General features: G+C 35.1%; 1 protein-coding gene across 2 annotated transcripts in view; it reads left to right on the forward strand.

The window, feature by feature from the left end:
- Positions 1 to 12,582, forward strand: part of LOC118180900 (high affinity copper uptake protein 1-like) — a 122,595-nt gene that overhangs the window by 91,260 nt on the left and 18,753 nt on the right. The window contains exon 1 of one of the 2 annotated variants that reach the window (XM_035349974.2): positions 5,324 to 5,424. The exons of the other annotated variant lie outside the window; for it this stretch is intronic. The gene's annotated coding sequence lies outside the window, so the exon portion shown is untranslated. Of the gene's footprint in view, positions 1 to 5,323; positions 5,425 to 12,582 lie in introns of those variants that run through there. 2 annotated transcript variants of the gene reach the window in all.

The following is a 12,582-nucleotide window of genomic DNA, read 5'->3' on the forward strand; positions in this document are numbered from 1 at the left end:
TTGCTTATAATATCCTGAATTACTAGGAAATGTTGATGTTTTAAATCATTCATATGATACTGCCTCAATTTTTTTCGAAATGTAGCCTGACTGGTCTTTGTAGATTTCATAAACTTTACTTCAAAATCTATGTTATTATATTCAAAATAACCATGAAGCTGTCTTAAATTCTTCATTTTGAATTCTTCATTAATTTCATTTTCAGAATGTCAAAGTAAATTTTTGCTTGCTTCAATAACAATATCATGAACAGTCATGCAGATAAATCCTTTTTTATTCTGTCTGATTATATAAAAGTAATTTTTGTGTCTTTGAAATCTTTACCTAGGAAAACTTGATTTGCTCTAGTATATATAAATTCTTTACAAGCTTTCTTTCACCTCCTTGGAGTCCAGATATTTGCTTCATATATATATATTACGTGCTAAAATCTCCACTTAAATATGCTGATCGGATATCATAATCTCGCAATGGCACTTTTCAGCTTCCTGCTGTAGTAAGAAGTATTCTCGAAGTAACTGACTTGAATACAGGAGCAAATAGCTCATTATAATCATGTTCATATTTCTGCTGGTATCCTTGAACATCCAGTCTAGTTTCGTTGTGGGAAGTATTTCTTTCACTTTTTCCTGTGGTCTTTCAAAATGGATTTCCAACCTGTAATGGTTTTACTTTCAGGAGAATCTTGCAAAAACCACGTACCATTCGTCTTTAAAACATTAATCTTTTCTCTCGTGACTTCTTTTCTTTTTTTTCCTCATTCGCACCCCAACGAGCTTCGTGATATGAGGTGGGGTACGGCACATACTCTGTTCTGTGAATGAAGAGATGTTGTATTTTTAAGATACATGGTCTTAGTTCTGAATTTTGAGAAATAACTTCCTATACTGAATTATCTTAAACGCAGTCACAAATTACATTCTTTTGCTTGCCCTCACGATGGGGATCTTTCGCTATAAAGATCAAGCCCCTACTGATATAGTATCGGTATCTGTATCTAGTAAACGATGGCTCTTTATTCGTTCTTCATATCTACCCATGATACATTTACTGGAAGCGTCATCCAGTTTTTGCTTCCTCTTCTTTAGCATACGTACATATACCGCAGTACCAAATGCTTGTAGATATACTAATGCCGGTTTCTTCTTGTGCCATTTCTCATAAGAAGTGTCTTAAGAAGTTCTTTAGTCGTCAAACTATTTTTCAGGTAGTTTGCTGTCATAACACCTTCAATCTAATAATTGCTTGGAAGATTAGCGCCCTTCAGCATTTATCTAATCATCTAATTTAATGTATAATTCTTTCTTTCAGTGATTCTGTTTCATTAAAGAAAATAAGGCGCAGTTTTCTCGTATATTATACCATTTTTCTTTAGATTTTTTATAAGAATTCTTTTGAATTAGAATTTCTTTTAGAACTCTTTACATGTTTCACTCCTCGACCAGACTTCTGTAGTTTTGGTCCTTTTTCAAACTGTGTTAACACTTGTTTGATAACTTTTCCGACATGTTCTTAACTTTCTTCTTTAAGCTTCAGAAAGTTAGCTGTAGTTATGTGCTAACATTACCAATTACTGTTAAAAAAAATCAGTGTGTGTATCTGCTAAAATCGTAAATTACTATTAATACAAAACTGGAGTTACAGTTTGCATTGGTTCCCAAAGATCAGACGCGAATTTCACTTTCTGGAAAATTTTTCTCTGCATGCTTTGGTTGCAAAGTAATTCTCGCAAGTCTGGAACCCGCAGCAGTATTCATATCTTCAAGCATTGTTTCTTGACACATCCTTAAAATATCTGCTGAATTTAATGCAACATGAAAGAGTGCGAAGCGCCATTCGCATTCTTTCATGTTGAACCATAACATAAGAGAATAACCATAACATGAAAGCACGAATCATCATAGCACCGAGATTGTTACGAATCACCACAACATGAAAGAATGCAGGCGTGAATCCATTTAACGCCAAGGTAAATAAATGGCTATCTCGCCAAAAGCTGGCGAAAGCTTTGGCGAATAAATTTGACGAAAAATCACTGGCGATCATTTGGTGACATTTTAATTCGACCTTTATGTATCTGTAACTAGTTTGATTCATATGTAACTATGGCTGTATTCGGTCCTATGTAATTATTACTGTGTATGCCTTCCAGGAGTTCCGAGGAATCGAAAGTACTGGAAATTTCTCGGCTGAAAGAAGAAAACTATATAAGATGGAAGAGAGCTTTAGTTTTCAGTTGAGTTAGAGATCTCTGTGCGAGCTTCATTCTTAGATGCGCTTTGCATTGTGTTTAACGTTCTTAGTAGTTTGGAATAGTAACTACCGAGTTTTTATAGTTTTGGGGGAAAATGAATTTCATCAAGCTGTCATCGCTTCTGTTTTCATTCAACCCATTACGAACCCGTAAGAGTAACAATATAAACATGTAATCTAAGGCGTATCTCTGATGTAATCTAAGGCGTTTACATTGTCATTCTTAACAATATGACATTCAGCACCTTTAAAGTTCACTTCATGCATATTGTCAGTTAGTTAACTTTTTATAGATAAATAAATTTCATTGATCTTAATCTGTATTTCTTCATTTTAGTACTTCAGCAAGCAATTTCCTTTTTCGTCTCTAGACATAGTATTTCCATTAACTAAATTTATTCGTTCAGGAGTGAAGTTAATGTCAAAATAAATGAGCTTGGCTTTTAATACACAAGTGAATTATGCTCTAGAATCGATACACAAGTATTCACGTAAATTATTCACACATGTAAAGCTAGATTAGATATTTGCTGCAGATCATTAAAGTGACTTAAATTCACTATTGTAATGATTTGTTGTTTTTGATTGTACTTAAATTTTCCATTTAGCATATCTTATGTGATTTTAAAATATAAAAGCTGTATCCTTGCTATTTATGATTATTATTGGGTTGGCAAGTAAGTGATTACGGATTTTGTCGATAGATGGTTTTAGCACATTCTTTTGTTTTGTCAACGCGTTCAAAGCACCTAACCTATATTGTTTTCTTGTTATCTGGACTTCCACTTTTAATTAGTATATGTATAGATTAGTTATTTAATTTTGTTTTATCCCAATTTAAAAATGGAAGAATAAAACGCGGATTTTAGACATATTTCATTGTATTAGGCAGGAACTTTATATAATATTACAGTACATTAACACATAATTAATAATTATAGTGCGGACTTCGTGAAACGTAAAGTCATTTTCATATTTAATCATTTAATGATTGAAAACGTGAGTGAATATATAAAATCTTACCTAAAGAAGGAACATAAGGAAGTCCGTATAGTTATATGGATACATATTGTGTCCTTCACGACATCTGACAACTGTTTTCCTGCAATAAGCAGGAAAACATCCAGACCTGGATGTCTGGAGAGAGGCTATTCACACTAACATATTTCATAAGAGATAAATGTCTTTAGTCTTGATCTCGTTAAGGATTTCTTTCTTTTCATAAGTGAGAAAAGCTATTCGACTGGTACGTTCCAAATCTGAAACTTTCTGGGAACCACTCAAGTATTTGTAAAATTCTAAGAGGTCTACTTCACTAAATTTTTTGCTTTAAAAATGAGTCCCACATGATGAGTTAATTCCACCTGAAAACAATTTTGTAAAGACACAATCTCAGGAGTCCTGTTTAGCACCTGATGTTGTGTATATACCTAGATATTTGGTGGAATTCCAGGTTTTATTAATATAATATAAATATATGTTTTTTGTTATATTCTCGGGAAGGGTACAGAAAATTTAATCAAAGGCCGCATACGGCTCGTAGGGAGGCGAGTCTGATGTTCCTGCTCTAAGACAGCTATTCATGGTTCCAGTGGATCACATTTGCACGGACATTAGGCCTTATAATTTAAATAAATATTTATTCGCTAGCTGGCAGCGTAATGGAAGTATGGCATTCGCTGGTGAGCACAAAACTTAAATGCATCTTGAAATTCACTAATACGAGCTCGTTTTAACATTGTAATGAAGATTTTGTATGAAATGTCAAACAGAAGCACCTACAGGAAGAAAATTCGTGCTTAATGTAACAATTAAAAAAATACCTGTTTGAAATAATACAATGGAATGTATAACGAGTAAGTCGGCTAACAAGTCGACCGTCAGCTAAGACTTGAAATCTATTGCGTCACGAAGGAAAACCTGTTAAAACCAAATTCAAACCAAATTCGAAGAGATACGTAATGCTCTGATATGCACCTTTTTTTTTTTTCATATTTGTTATGAATTTTATACTTAAAATTTTTGAAACCCTGGAAGGAATTATGAATTACTCTACGTTTTCAGTTTTATCTATAATTGAGTGTACTACTTGAGTAAAAAATATTTGAAACTCCATGACAATGTAACCCCTAGCCAAAAGGCACAAATGCGGAAACAATATTAAGAACTACTGCTTTAGAGTTTTTGTTGTATAGTAAAGATTCCTTGATTACAACAATGTTTCCATAGTCGCCTCATCATCAAGATTTCGGGGGGAGGGGGTGATTGTCTGTCTGCTGTTCAATATGCAAAAATTCTGCTTAAGTGGCATTTAGACGGTTTTGTATGAAATATTTTGCAGGAATTTTCTTTCCATTTGGATGTAGCATTTACGGCAGTACTTTTGAGAATGTTAAAAATGTTTGCAGCATGCATTTAAAATTTCATTGGTTGTAATGCCGAACATTGGGCAACCAGGATTCTACTGCAGTGTTTAAAAATATTTCAAGAGAAATTCTGTCTGGTGTTGTATGATTAAATGAAAAATCACTGGACCTCAAATGATTAGGGGTTCCTATACCCTTCCGCAAGAATGACAACATACAAGAAATATTCTAATTGATATAATCATTGTTTGTCATATGTGTATGAACCAGTTGTTTCCCTTTGAAACTCCTCTGTGAAAGCATCCATTCCCCTTTTGGCAGTTAGCCCTCGAGGAGTTTGACACAATCAAATTAGTCAAAGTAAACCAAAACCATTGTTTGCCATAATCAACTAAACTTGTAAGAAACAAAGAAGAACGAGATCCTGGTTTTGGTATTTTCTTGACGAAATTAAGTACTTCCCATAATCGCTGTTTTGTTCGTTGTGTCAATGTTGTTTATTTCAGAATGAAGACTGGCACAGAACGTCCTGAAAAATAATGCTGTATTCCCAGAAGCTTGTTGAATATATTTAACATGTTATTCTAAATGTTTGACGTATTCTAGACTTCTATCTCAGGTCTGTCACCATTTCGCGTTCATATCACATAAACTAAGACCTTGTAATTTTTCCGATAACACTAATCAGTAACGCAAAGAGATATTCGATAGAAGGTTATTGTATTCGCAGACAGATAATTTTTTTCACACTTACCCTGGGACAATACGTCGGCTGTTACTTTAAACAGACTGTTACTTAAAACAGGTAAGCGAAATTTTTATTCCGGAATTATTTCAAGATGCCTTCAGCGAAAGGTTGTCAAAATATTCTTCCTATTTCTTTTTTCAATCATTTTTCAATATTATTAATTCTGTCTTCCCTTTTTCTCTTTCATTTAAATCATAACTTCCTTTGCCAGACTGTTAACAATTAAAACTTACCGGTTTATTTCCATTAGCTATTAAATAGCTATTAAAATAAACCCATTGAAATAGAGAAATACATTGCACGACTAAATAGAAAATGAATCGCACTTGTTTAAAATCTTTTTCTAGTCCTATTTTCTACTTCTTTCTGTTTTATTTTTATTCTATTCTAATTATTCTATTTTATTTGTTCTCAGTGGGTATTGGCGTATATGTTTCATTCATCCTACGTAGTTTTCACACTGGTGGTAATTACATCTACTCCCTTTTTCTTATATTCTATTGAAATATTAGAAGATTTATCCTTAAAGGCCACTGTTAATAACTGTATTTATAAATCTTACTTACTTCTGTTCAAAAGGCTAAATATTTTACCAAGTTATTAGCAACCATTTAAAAATTTTCGGCATTTAAAATTCTTCACTTACCATTGTGTCAAAAGAGTGTAATTCCGAAGCGATCTGATTTAGTTTCGTAAAAAGCCGATGAATGGATTCTTGTATTCTTTCCGAATAACATTTCAGCCGCTTCGTGAACGATGACAGCTGGAAAAATTCTACAGTTTGGACTTTTATTGAGAAACTTATTATTGAGAAATCTATTTAAATGCATCTTGAAACTGTTGTTAATGTTGAATTTGTTGAAACTATTTGCTGTTAACTTATCCAGTTTCGTCTCTTTCTTAAAAAATGACTTTATTGTAGCCTGCTTTCTCGATCTCTAGAAAGCTTTCGACAAATTATGGCATAAGGGTCTTATTCAGGAATTAGCAGAATGCAGCTTTATTAAACTTATAAATTCCTCCTTAAAATAATGTACCAAATAAAATGTGCAGAAACCCTTCTTTCTAAGCATGCCATGAATTCGAGCGTTCCGCTGGATCTAGTTTTACGTTGTTTAACATTTTTATTAATGACATTTTGACTCCACTCTCAGCTCAAATCTTAAAATACACCTCAGTATTAGCAAGGTCAATGAACCCACAATCTGCCATCCATAATCTTCAGCTGTATATGAACATTGTTGCACTCTGGTGTTAACTATGGGAATTGCATTTAAATACCAGTAAATGTTGTGTTCTTTTCTATCGAAGATACAGGAAGAATGTCACATTTATTACGACCATTGTCATTGATAATGATATTCTTCCTGTGAAAAACTCCTGTGAACTATTCTTCTTGTAAACTATTCTTCCTGTGAACTGTTCTAAGTTCTTGGAAGTAATCATCAACAATTCTTAAATCTCAAAGAACTAAAATTCGCGCAGTACTTTTAAATAGATTTCCTACATGGGCGGCTACGGGGAAAACGTTTCGCTAAAAATTAAACGTTTTCAAAAATAAAATATTCTGTATTGTACTTAACACTTTCTGGAAAGAAATTCCCAGATACATCCCGAACTAAAAGTCAGAACACTTCCGGATCGCATTCTCACCAAAGCGTATAACTTATTCAGTAGGCAAAACAAGAGCCTGAAAACTAAAAATCCTGATCACTGTTCTGGTCTTCATTCTGAGCTTCTAGCTGAATACGCTTGCACTACCTGCAAAGATATCTGGAGTTTGACAGGCAGTCGCAGTTCTGCCCAGCATTTTCAAAACTGGCCTCGTATTGGTGATAGGATTTCACTCTTTGCTTTGGCTTTACTGCAAAAACTCTCTTCCCATCATGATGTACATCTGCAATGGATCCCTTCACATACTGGCCTCAGTGGTAATGAAATGTCTGATTCCCTAGCTAAGGAAGGTACTTCAATGACTCTGACCGCTGGCACCGTGACCTTCTGGAGATCTGCTAGAGATTAATATCTATTGTTGCCTTTTCCTGGCATTCTTCTCCGGCTCAGGAGTGTTATTTTGGCAGGCAGCGGGGAAGGGCTATTCCTTTTAGGGCTAATCATGCTCACCATAGTACTATGACGAGGCTCCTAAGTAGACATCTGAAATGCCTTAAATCTGACCGGGAAAATAAGATCTAACTCGTATGTAAGAAATACACTGCTAAAAACAACTAAAGGATATTGCGGTTTTAGGTGGATCTTGTGGCTGGGAAACTTTTTAGCTGATTGATACATGGTCGACAGACGTAGTAGGTTATATGAGAATAAATTACACATGTTTGGCAGAAAAAAATGCATTTTATTGCGCATCTGTGTACAAAAGGAAAAAAATACAATTTGTGCATATGAGAAAAATGAATAAGAAAAGGTGTTTTCTTCAAAGGAAATCATTTTCAGTAGGGGGTATGGTTTCCACGGACGGCCAGCACCTTTGAGAACATGAACACCTTGTTGAACACCTTTGAGGCATGGAGTCAATGAGGCTATTAATCACGAGTTGGGGTATTCTGTCCCACTTTTCCAGAACAGCTCTTTCCAGTTCTTAGAGAGTTTTTGGGGGGTGGTTGGTGGCCAGCAACTCGTCTTCCTAGAGCGTCCCAAACGTGCTCTATTGGATTCATGTCTGGAGAACACGCTGGCTATTGCTCCATTCATTTCTCCTACAGTTCACATGCTCTGTTGCCCACTCCCTGCGGTCGCGACGATGCCTTGATGTTAGTCTAACACATACCATCGGTCAGCGAGCATACAGACCTACACCATGGAGCCGGTTTCGGACAGTCTGAGTTGAAACCGTGGTGCCAGTAGCCGAGCGAAGGTGTTGTTGGAGAAGAGTAGCATTCATATTTCGGTGTCTCCGAGCCGTTAACACTAAATAACGCTTTTCATTGGGCGTTGTTGCCTGTCTACGACCTTGCCGTGGTCTTCGGCCTGCACTTCCAGTTTCCAAAAAACGGTTCCATATCCAGGAGATCCCACTTTGTGACACTCCAATGGCTTGCGCTGCTTCGACTTGAGTTTGGCCCCCTCCCAACCTACCAACAACTCTCCAAGCTTCTGAATCGGTTAAATGACTTCCCTGAGACATCGTACTCATCGAAACAAAGCAGTCACTGAATGCCGATCATCCTTGTCTTCATTGTCTTTTATTCAGTTGAAAGTCAAATTTCATTCGCTGCCGCTGAAGCGACGTTTTTGACGTCGAACTCAAAATTAGCATACTCCACAGTTTGAAAATCAGAAAAATTTGCATTTGTGATTCTCTTCTTCCATTTTCGGCAAAAAAAAAAAAAGTTCGCTTATATCTTTATTTTATATAAAACTTACAATATCCTTTAATTGTTTTGAGCAGTTTATAATACTGATCATTTCACTCCTGAACATCTTCTGACCTGTTTGGGACTTTTAGAAGAGGACCTATTAAAAGGGCATACCTTCGTTTTGGATTTATCGGTGGCTCGTGGACTCATGGGTCTGGTCTAGCCTAATGGATAACCAATTAGGATCAGCAACAACAACACTTATTCAGCAAAATGAAAACTCTCAATACACTGCAATTACATGAATTAGCTACTATGATCCCACAATCGAAAGTACGGTTCACCATAATGATACCAAAACTATTCACCGTAATGCGCATTGGTAATTTTGTATTATATTTTCTCTCTCCTTTCTGCATGCCTTCGTGGTGTAATGGTAGGCACACTCGGCGTATATTCCAGAGGTCGAGGTTCATTGCTCATTGTTCATGTACTCCTGCTTCAAAGTAACCTAATGACTCTACAGTATATAGCCTGTTAATTTTTCATTCTGTTCAAGAATCAGTTTAGTTTATTTTAGATTGCATCAGCATTTCTGATCTTATTATGTACAGGGATTGTACAAAAATATGGAAAAACCGAAATAAAAACATATTGATGTAACTAATACGATGTAGGAAAACCGCTGCATTCAAAACAGCTTACAGTTTTCTCGGAATGAATAAAAAGAGATCTTGTATGCTTTGCAAGGTAATCTTGTATTATTCTTCCTATAAAACGCGTAAGTAAATTTAGTGAACGATGATGGCGGTGGATAGCGCTCACGCATATTTCTCTCCAAAATAAAGGCTCAATTATATTTATATCTGGTGACTGTGGTGGCCATGATAAATGTGAAATTTCACCCTCATGTTCAGGAAACTAGGCCTTTATGATTTGAGCTGAGTAAACGGGAGCTCTGTCGTCTTAGAATACGGCATCACCATTGGAGAACAAAATTTGTACCATGGGATGGACATCATCAGCCAAAATGGTCACATAATCCTTGGCTGTAATGTGACCTCGCACAATAATGATGAGTTCCATGGAATACCACGATATGGCTTTTCAAACCATGACGAACCCCCGCCATGTTTCAATCTCGGCAGCAAACAATCTCTATCATAAGCTTGGGACAGCGTTAGCTTAGACGCGAACTCGCAACTCGCCTGAGAGTCGAAAATAGTGTGAAGCAAGACTCATCCGACCAAATGACGTAATTCAAGAGCCATTTATCAGTCATCAAAATTGCCCTCGATGAAAAATACCCTGCTTATGGAGCTCCCTTCGGATTGTTTTTGTACAGACAGCGTTTGCGAGTACGACATTCAGTTCAGCAGTCACTTTTGCGCCTGTTATCCTTTTATTTTTCATCACAATCCTGTTCAGTGATCGTCTGTCATGATCACTCAACACAAATTTTCGGATGCGGTTTTCCTGTATGAGTTAAAAATCTTAGGTACTGTGCCTTTTGAAACACCAAACACTTCTGCTACCTTGGTTACAGAAGCACTCACCATACGAGTTCCAATAATTTGTTTAAGTTCAAATTCATTTAGCTCCGATATGATGCACTCACAACTGCACAGAACACTATCTCAATAGCGAAAGAGTGTTGTACAGGTTGCGTTAGTGAGCAAACACATCACCTTCCCCAACGGCTTTCCTAAGAATAAGCATTTCAGTTCAAACATGTATTCTGCGAGGTGTTGCTATATTTTTGTCCAAATCCTGTAAATGAGATCTTCATGCGGACTAACAGCGCAGTAGAAGAGCATTTCTCTAAAAACTTTTAGATCAGGAATTCTGTACTTAATTCCGAGAACTTTGAGTTTCACCTCTTATTCTGTAAATATTTTTGCATTACAATTATCTTTTATTGTATTTTTTCCCTGAATTACATTATCAAGTGAGTACCAACACAACTCACTTTATATAATATTTATTATATATATATAATATTTTAATAATTTAATTAATATGTAATATTTAATATTAATATACAATATTTAAATTTAAATAATTTTAATAATTATATAATATTTATTATATATATAATATTTAAATATATTTTCAGTATGCCAAAAACAAATTGGCACATTACACAAAGAAAATGGTGTCTATTTTACACAACGCGATGAAAATTACGTTTCATCCAAAACAGGAAGCTCTTGGATGCAAGGTGCGAAAATAAGCGGTTTTATCTACTATCAGGAAATGAAGCTGTATTAACAAACGGCGGTTATGTGACTTAGACAGAACATATCGGGAAGAGGGTGAAATATCTCTAAATTAAGTATTAGTGCAAATAGATATATCACTGGAAATAAAATAAATTTATAATGAAATAGTACAATGGAGCTGTTTAACGCATGGTTTTCTCCTCCCCTCCCTCCATTATTATGTTTGAAGATTAGCATATTCTTACTCGCTTACCAACGGCGCTTTAAGCTTTGGTGTTTTTATCATCCATGCAATGGCGTTAGATTAAAAATTAGGATGAATATAAACTTTGATACTTGGTGGTTTTATAATAATTTTTATTTCTATGAAAAATACATAATTTATAGAATTTGAAACTTTGCACACGTACGCATGTACCTGCGAATAAGCATTTCTTAAAAAAAATTGGTCTGCATTCTTTGATGAACTCGAATATTTTACATTGCCAGAATACTAGTTATTGTTAACTTTCAAATATTAAACTAAGAAGTTAAAAACTAGGCTGAATAGTTTCTTGTTTCTGTTGTTGCTATTTTTTGTTGTTTATTTTCTTTAAGATCCAAGCAAACGCAAGAGAATTTTAACATGAATATTTGAATTGTTTCGCTGTATAATAAGTTACGTTTTTATTAAACATGCTCGGCTTTAAAAATGTAAAGCATTTTGATAAAAATAACGTTACAGACATTTTTTTAAATTACTTATGTTACTATAAATGAGAAGTTTAGAGAAATGATGAGATAAAACATTTTTCAGTATTGTAAATAGTTTGCTTGTAATTCAATTGAAATATTGAGATGTTGTATTATAAGATCAAATTAAGATATCATTGGGCTTATTTTCAGAAAATGGGTACATACTGTACCGATGTACTATATTCGTTTAATATTGTAAAGGCTTTGTGTAAATAAGAAATTCAAAATACGTAGACCGGTCCCACTGACCCCTTCATTTCTCTGTGTATGTACATAATTTTAGCTTCAATGGCATCCGTGAACTAACCGTTCCTCTCTATGGGCTCCTGGACTGGAGTGCCCTATTCCAATCTACTTCGAGTCGCTTTTCGATCGTTATAACGATGCTGAAGGTGAGGCATAACTTATTTTTCGTAGATAGCAGTTGTACAGTAATTTAAGCAATATCTTGTGGCGTACGATGAATGTAGTTTTTCGAGGAGATCCATTCGATGCAAAGATGACAAGCAATTAGAGGCAAAAAAAGGTCAAGGTATTGGGAGTGCTTCAGACACCAAAAGAAAAATAGAAGCAGGCACACCACAAGGGTGTTTACTTTCTCAAACATTATTTAATTATTATGCGAAAGATATTCCACACGCACACGACACTACTCTTGTCATGTACGCTGACAACACGGCGATTTTTACTCAAAGTGCTTTACTTAGCATTGCAACAACTACAATATCACATACATGCTATTGAGTCCTGACTCACTGCTTGAAAAATACAGATCAATGCCAGCAAATCTGAAGCAGTTTTATTCTCAGAGAAAATTTTTATTCACGGCTGCATAACAATGTTTGATGAAAATGTTCCCTGGGTAAAACAAATGCCTAGGTGTTGTTTTAGATAGACGACTTACGCTAAATCTCTCGAAACAGCGTTTAGCTATAGATCAT

This window comes from Stegodyphus dumicola, chromosome 1, assembly GCF_044657685.1.
Source record: "Stegodyphus dumicola isolate Sdum_Otavi_A_Nest chromosome 1, ASM4465768v1".
Lineage (NCBI taxonomy): Eukaryota > Metazoa > Arthropoda > Arachnida > Araneae > Eresidae > Stegodyphus > Stegodyphus dumicola.